We start from the raw sequence: 7,956 nt of genomic DNA, 5'->3' as shown, positions 1-7,956 counted from the left end.
GTGCTGCCTATCAAAGAGGATACTGTCTTTCATTTTTGCTTGGCTTGAGTTTCAAGCTTGGTCTAGTAATTACAATGACTGGGTGGTTCGGCTCAACAGTGGGCAGAGTGGCATCATGGAGTCTATTCTGAACTCGGTGTTAGCTGCAGTGATCTATAGCATATGGCGGAATAGAAATAGATGTATTTTTTTATGGTTATTCTTTGACAGCAAGTTGTATAGCAAAGGAAGTTATTACCTTAGTTAAGTATAGGTTATACATTGTTCATAATAGGAAGATTTCTACTCAACATAAGCTCTTTATAAGGAAACTTCAATGTAACTAGAGTGAGTTTTGGGGTTGTTTGTAGCCGTGTACTGGTTTTGTTTGTTGGGTGTTTTGCCCTTGGATGTAATGTTCTGTTTGTTCAATGAAGTTTCTTCCTTCTTGATAAAAAAAAAAAGTATTATAATAGATAAATAAGTGTACAAGTGTATGTGGGACTTAATTTTGGCGCCTAATTTTTCCCCACCCCCAAAAATTTCACGGTCCCAAATATAATCATATTTTATTTATAAAATAAGTAAATAAAAAAAATATAATCTCTTTCTCCAAACCGATCCCCAAATCTCTTTCTCTCTCCCTCCATAACTGATCCTTTTCTCCCTTTCTCTTTCGTTTGCTCTCTGCCAACCCCGAACGGATACCCACCGATTGTCGCCACCGTTCAAGCACCATTCCCATTTCTCTGTAGCTTGGCGCCAACCTTCTACCCTGCCCTTTCCCCATTGCTTGGTGCCAAGAAAAGTGTCGCTCGCCTGCTTTAAGGCCCCATTTTCTGGAGTACTTCGCGTATAGCTTCAGGGGTCGCAACTCTCAACTGGTAAATAGCTTATTTGTGGGTTTCTACTTGCGGTGAGAGAATGGGTCTCTATTTGTGGATTTTGATGTTGATTCTTGTATGGAGCTGCCCGACTTGTGATTTTTATTTGGTTAGCTGCTTATTTTCTGGATTTCCCTTAATGATTCAAATAACATTTTGCATCATCTCCACAGCCAAACTTGATTTTTAGATTCTGATATTGTATTTTGTTTTCTTACATGAAAAAGATTATATACTACATTTTCATCCTCTGTAGCTTAGGTCTTTGTGAGATTTTTAGTTCTTATATATGCTTCGGGTATTTTGAATGACTTTTCAGGGTGTGTTTATTTTCTTAGCCTTCGTCGTTGTTCTTCCTTGCGAGCAGAAGCCTCCAAGTTCGCCCAGATGTAGTGGTAAGCCATCACTTTCTTTTTCACACTCTACTGATATTTATATGCAAGAAAATAAACATGGTTCCAAAAGAGATATCTATTACATGCACCCAGCTGTATTTTCAGGTGAATTTTTCTTGAATTTCAGTTCAGATGTTGGTTACAAATGTATTCTTGCTATCTCATGTGATGCAAAATCCATTCTTTTTAAAGTCTGAAGTTGTCTTTTTGGAAGATGTTGATTACTGTTTCCAATTGATGTTCATTGGGCTCTCGAAGTAATGCTCAATGCTTATTTTTGCAATACAGACCAGTCAGTTGTAGACCGGGCAATCAATGACATATGCATCCTTATGCGCTGCAGTAGACATAATTTAAATGTGGTGGTAAGTTTGCTGTGATTTTTTTTTCCTTTTTAATCAAATAAATTTATTTGGGTTTGATCTGTTCTATGGGTATGTTCTATTATGAGTTTCCAAATATATGGTTAAAGTTTATGAGATATTCAAAATTTATTTTGTATTTTTTTTCTTATTTGATCGTATGTGAGATTCTTTTTTATTTTTGCATTTTAATTTTTATATATTCTTTTTGGTATTTTTTTTTTGTATGATATTGGTTTGATAGTATGAAGTGAAGCATTTGGGAAAAAACTCTAAATTTCTCTTCTAATGTCCGGAATTTCTTTGCTCCATATTGGTAAGAACTTATAAATATTTATATATTAGTTTCCAGTTATATATATACATATATTGCATTTGTGTTGTTCTCTTGTTTGGTTACTAAATTATGCTTTATGATATACATTTGGTTTTATATCATGAGATGAATGCTATAACTTTTTTTATTTACTGAAATGCCTAATTTTTACTATTGTTTGGGATCTTTGATATGTGATCGGATCTCTTGCCATACCAATCTTTGATAAAGTTTGATTTCAATATTATGAAACTAGGCTTCTATGAATGTAGTTTGATTTCAATTTAAATTTTCATTCTTTTCTTGTCTTTTTGGGGTCTGTCTTGTTTTTATTATAGAGTTTGATTTCAATTTTATGAAACTAAGCTTCTATGAATGTAGTTAATTTACTACTGTTTTTTTTTTTTTGCTAGATCCATTTATGATTGATCTTTGTAATTATGAGACTTTTTTGGCTGGGTAGTCAGTATTTTATTTCTCATGCACTCAAGGTGTTTGAAAAAATTTCCCAATAGAAAGATAAGAAGAGAATGAAAATTAAAAACCAATTTATATATGCTATTCTATATATATATATGTCTATATTTAGTTATGTAAAGGTGAGTAGTCCACTATCTTAACATTTATAAAAATTGAGAATTCGTGAGGCTATAGTGCTAATGATGCTATGCATTCCATTTGTAATAATTATAAATAAGTTGAAAGAAGAAAATTATTACATATTTTAGATAAAAAAAAAAAAGGAAACAGGATAAAAATCTTGGGGCTCAGTTGTTGAATTCTTGAAGTATAAAAATCTTCTTGGTAAATTTTCATATCAGTATTGTGATTCATATATGGCCTCTTTCTATTATGAGTCTAGTTATTTCTCACTGCAACTAATCATTCGAGGAGAGGTTGGATATACAGAATCAGTTTTGAGTTCTATAATTTGATGGCACTCTTATTTATTTGTTTATTTATTTATATTATGTGGCACTCTTTTAGGTCTTGTCTTAAAAAAATCTTTATTTCCTTCTTTCATTATTGTCTCTAATGTTTTTTGCAGCCACATGTTGACTTTGGATTAAAAGAACTTGGTGCAGATGTTATGTCCATTCCTGGCCTATATGGGTTTGTCTAGGTAGAGTACTCGTTTAAGTTTCATTGATTGAGGCTTAGTTGAATAAACACATAAATACATGCATCCATCTTATAGACAAACATAATTTTCTGAGAGTACATATTAATCCTAATATAGTAACTAAATGAATATTGCTTGCAGTTTTTACTTATCTTTTTTTTTATTATTCAGAGATGTTTCATTATGTTCCTTGATATATTTCCATGCTTAAGACGATCATGTCAATCATTTAGGCTTTCTTCAAGCGTTTGGATTTATGCTTATCTCATTATTAGTTTTTATTTCTTTCAAATTTGTGATCAATTTCTTTCCTGTGGCTTGATGCTCTATGGTCTAACTTCTTTGAATTAAAGTACCCTTAAGATTCTTTTGGTGCTATATGTTTCTCATACCTTTGTATTCTGCTGCAGAGCTTTTCCAGAGGCTGTTCAGGCAAGATTTGTTAGTCGCTAGTCTTTTTCGAAATTTTTTACTTGCTGAGCGAATTATGCATTCTGACAATTGTTCCCCGATCTCTCATCCATTGTTGTCGCCTACCCATCAGCATCACATGTGGTAGTACTAAAGGAAACACTAAAGAAGTTAATACTTACTGTTTTATTAGTCCGAAAGTCACTCTGTAACTATTGCACACTGCAGGGATGCATGGGACATGGCTACTGAGATATGCCTTTCTCAGCTTCCGTCATTGGTTGAAGATCCTATTGCAGAGTTATAGGTGCATCTGTAGTGTTTTATTATTGGGTTTCTTTAGTTATCTGTCTTTAGATATGTAATGTTTTCTTTCTCATAAGCTTAATACTGGAGTGCAGCCTTGACAGCTCTTGCTCACATTACGTTTTTTTTTTGTTCAGCCAAGTCCCTTTTTTACGAAACAGCTGAGGGCTTTTGAGGTTTGGCTTGACCATGGGTCGGAACACAAGAAACCACCAGAACAGTTACCTATTGTTCTCCAGGTTAGGTGGTTCATTTGGCTATTATCATTTTTTGAGGCATGATAAAATATACTGTAGTTGTTGCCTCACTTTATGTCTTAATCAATTGTTAATAACTTGATCTTGGGAGTTGTTAGTTTAGTTTGTTGGCTGGAATTTCATTGCATTAGAAAGCTTTAAGGAGTTTAGTTGATACAAAAGGAATTGTACATTCGTGTCTTGAAACTTGAAAAACTTGAAAAGCAGGAATTATACGCTAATATTTTAATTTTTAATTTGTTCCTTATGGTACTTCTTTTAAATTTTTCGCATATGTATAATTATATAGTAAATATTTGTCATTGGTTAAGTAATTGCTACTGTTGCAGTTTATTTTAATATAAGTTGCTTATTATTGTGATCCAATGATGCTGTTGCTAATCATTAGTTTTTGGTATATGCCAATAAAATAATGATTGCATTCAGTTGTTATTGTTTCTCAGTCTCTTTGAACTGCATTCCTGACCAGGACCTCCTATCTTGTCTGTTTACCATGAGTTTTTATTTTTTAAGATAACAATTGGTTTTTGGGCTGTGGATCATTAGATCTGTTTTATTAACATAAGGATGTAATATTTGCTTCTACATTTACTATCATTCTAGTCATAGAAATTTAGTATAGTTTAATTACAAGTTTAATTGTTTTGCACCTATAAGGGCTCTATAACCCATGCTTGCAAACTGGAAGTGACACCAGGGAAATAGTGTTTGAAGTGTTTGTTGATAAGGAAGTTTTATACTGTATTTCAGATGAATCTGAATCTACTTTTCATGAGGCTTTTCTTAGTCGTCTTACCGAAACTGGTGCAACAGAAAGTTCATCTTTATGTGACCTTCCTAAACAAATGGAAGGTTATCAACAGAGAGCCTCTGAACAGACTAAGAACATCTTAAGTAATTTAGTTTTTGCTGTTGACAATTTGTGGTATCTAAAAGATGGAATACATACTGTAGTCTTGAAAAAACTTTCAGAAAATGGTAAGAGCTATGTGGGTTTTACAGTTTTATTTTTGTATGATACTTCAAGCACTGATCTGTAGACTTATCTCAGTTTTTGGTGGATCCTACTCCATTTTCTAGGATCTTGCAGGAAAAGGACACCAAGTGAATTAGATAGAGAGGTTAAGAACTTGAGGGTGGCATTTACTGACATGTTTTTGAAGCATAACACTTTCAAAGAAACTGCAAAGCCATCGAGATATTGATGCAAAGAATAAAGCCGAGCTTAGAATATTAAGAGGTAACTCCACTCTTTTTTTTGGTATAATCAATAAATAATGATACACATTCCATACAAATAAATAAGTATATAAATTAACAAGGTTTTTATTTTTATTTTTATCATTTTTCTAGTAAATCGGTCTTTAGTGTTTTTGATTCCCATCTTTTCAGTATAATGAAAAAAATAAGTTGGGGCAGCACCCACTTGTGTTGGTTGGTCAATCTATGAGAAGCAATTTGGTATTTGTAACTTGGTCTAAAAATGAAGTGCCAGATTAGTATATTATCTTTTTCTTTTTAATGAATATGCATCATATTGGTACTCATAGGAATAACAACAAGATTTCTGCTGACAATTCTCTTTTCTTTATTCACTGTTCTGAAATTATAATGTAAACTAGTTAATACACCTTGCAAGGTACTTAGGAATAACAATATCTCTGATTCAATTCCACCAAATATTGGAGAATACCAAAACTTGACTTAGTTATAAGTTTTGATTATACCAATGGAGCTAACTTTTTAAGCTGTAATTTTTTACTCCAATAGTTGGTATATTGTAATTTCACTTTAGAGCATTTTTGTTGAACTATATATATATATATATATATAAAGTGAGAGAAAGTTCTGCATTTGGGAAAAACAGAGAATAGAGCATAATGTATTGTATATGGTGTTGCACAGGAGGCATTGAAGTGTTTCTAGGTTCAAAATGTGGTTAATTATTTGGATTTTTTTGTCTTTCTGTTTTGAACTAACACTACCAATTTTAATTCTAGAACTTCTATTTTTTTTTCTCTTGCATAATTTCCCAAGCAAATGATTAGATTCTATTGAGGGGTTTTTATTGGTTCTGTGGCACCCACTATTTTAATTTATTGAGTCATACCAAATACCTGATCGTACTTCATGTTTATGATTTTCTCCATTTGATTTCTATACCAAATACCACTGGACTTGCTTACCTCAACCAGGTGAAAGGAGGGAGTGAATTCATATATCTCAGCTTGAATTGAAATTGGTCCATTTCTGCCTTTCATCCCTCCATTTTCAAGGACCCCCTATCCTTTTCTGTTTGATGATATTTGAAAGAAAATGGTGATTTGGTGGCTGTTAAAGTGAAAATGATAATTTCCATAGCATTTTTCTTGAAGTAATTTGTGATGCAAGATAATAACAATAAAATATTTCTTTGTTTATTTTTGCAGATGTGACAAGCGAAATAGAAAAGGCTACTTAATTTTGAAGGCTTTGTGTTGGGCAGTTGTAGAATATTTTATGCTAAAAGTAGTAGAATATGTTGAATATTTAAGACTGCTTGAATACTTAAAGAACATTTTGTTGTTGATGATAGTGTTGAATGTTTTAAACTAATTTGTGGATTTGTTAATACAATGTTGAATGTTTTAAACTAATTTGTGGATTGTTAATACAATGTTGAATGTTTTTACTTTTTGTTATTTGAAAATCAAGTTCATTTGATGATGCTAGTATATATTAGAAAGCAAATTTTAATTATATAAATAAGAATATAATAGAATAGAATAAATTAGTGTTATATAAATGAATATATAATGAGAATTTAAATTTATATAAATATTAAAATAATACGAAAAAATGTGTTATAATATCTATTACAATAACACTTTTTATAAGTAAAGAATTTTGTTATGCAAACTTCATTATATAACACAAAAAATGTGTTATACTAAAGTGTAGTATAACACAAAAAATGTGTTATACTAAAGTGTAGTATAACACAAATTTATAAGTATTGAAATGTGCTATATAATCAACTATAAATAATATAATTAAACACTTATCTATTTATTAAAATAACACAGAAAGTGTGTTATCGTTGACAGTATAATAACACATCTGTATAACAATGATAAAGTGTTATGTAAAGTACCCTGACCTACAATAACATAGTCGGTCTTAACACATCAAAAAGTGTTCTGGTATGTTTTGATAACACATTTTTGGTGTTATTAAAAGCATTTTTTCTTGTAGTGTTTGAAAATGTTTCTGATTTCCTATGCATTAGGTAAAGACATGAGTATCTAGAGCAATCATCAATGAAAGTGACGAAATACTCAAAACCACCCCTGGCTTGTACATTCAAAGGTCCACAAACATCTGAATGCACAAGACCAAGTGGTTCTTTAGCCTTATCACCCTTTGCAGAGAATCGATGCTTGGTCACTTTGCCTTCTAGACAAGATTCACAGACAGATAATTCACCTAAGGTGAGTTCCCTCAAAGGTACATCCTTTGTAAGTCTTTGAATCCTGTCATAGCCAATGTGACCTAGTCTCAAGTGCCATAAATACGTCATATTATCGTTATCGGTCTTTTGACGTTTATTGGTCCTAGGTTTAGCAACTTTTAATAAATCATTGTTAAGAGAGAGGGGTTCGTTAGGTCGCAGAATATTGTTTTCCAAACATGCAATACACAATTGTGATCCATTGAAGGAAATAGATATATTAGAACTTGTGAAAGTCATAACAAATTGTTCTAATTGCAACATGGAAACTGAAATTAAATTTCTACTAAAATCTAGAATAAAAAATACATCATTTAAAATTAAGTATTTATTTCTGAACTTCAGACGAGCTATACCTCAAGCTTTGAGCCCAACGAACGCTCCTTTCCCAACTCTAAATATTAAGCCACCTTCATCCACTTCCTTCCACGAT

At 31.8% G+C, this 7,956-nt stretch overlaps 1 long non-coding RNA gene across 4 annotated transcripts; it reads left to right on the top strand.

The window, feature by feature from the left end:
• The first annotated feature begins 481 nt into the window (after positions 1–481).
• LOC133804776 (uncharacterized) lies at positions 482–6,677 on the top strand. 4 transcript variants are annotated; one of them, XR_009878626.1, is made up of 11 exons: positions 482–863; positions 1,183–1,258; positions 1,547–1,623; positions 1,865–1,936; positions 2,985–3,059; positions 3,470–3,614; positions 3,699–3,777; positions 3,914–4,015; positions 4,784–5,011; positions 5,114–5,273; positions 6,463–6,677. It is a non-coding gene; the product is annotated as an uncharacterized LOC133804776 (long non-coding RNA). The 4 variants fall into 4 exon arrangements; XR_009878625.1 differs by lacking the exon at positions 1,865–1,936 and having other exon boundaries at positions 487–972; XR_009878620.1 differs by lacking the exon at positions 1,865–1,936 and having other exon boundaries at positions 491–863.
• The last annotated feature ends 1,279 nt before the right edge of the window (positions 6,678–7,956 follow it).

Source organism: Humulus lupulus, chromosome 1, assembly GCF_963169125.1.
Source record: "Humulus lupulus chromosome 1, drHumLupu1.1, whole genome shotgun sequence".
Classification (NCBI taxonomy): Eukaryota; Viridiplantae; Streptophyta; class Magnoliopsida; order Rosales; family Cannabaceae; genus Humulus; species Humulus lupulus.
The sequence above is the reverse complement of the archived record's forward strand: the minus strand, read 5'-3'. Positions and strand labels throughout refer to the sequence as shown.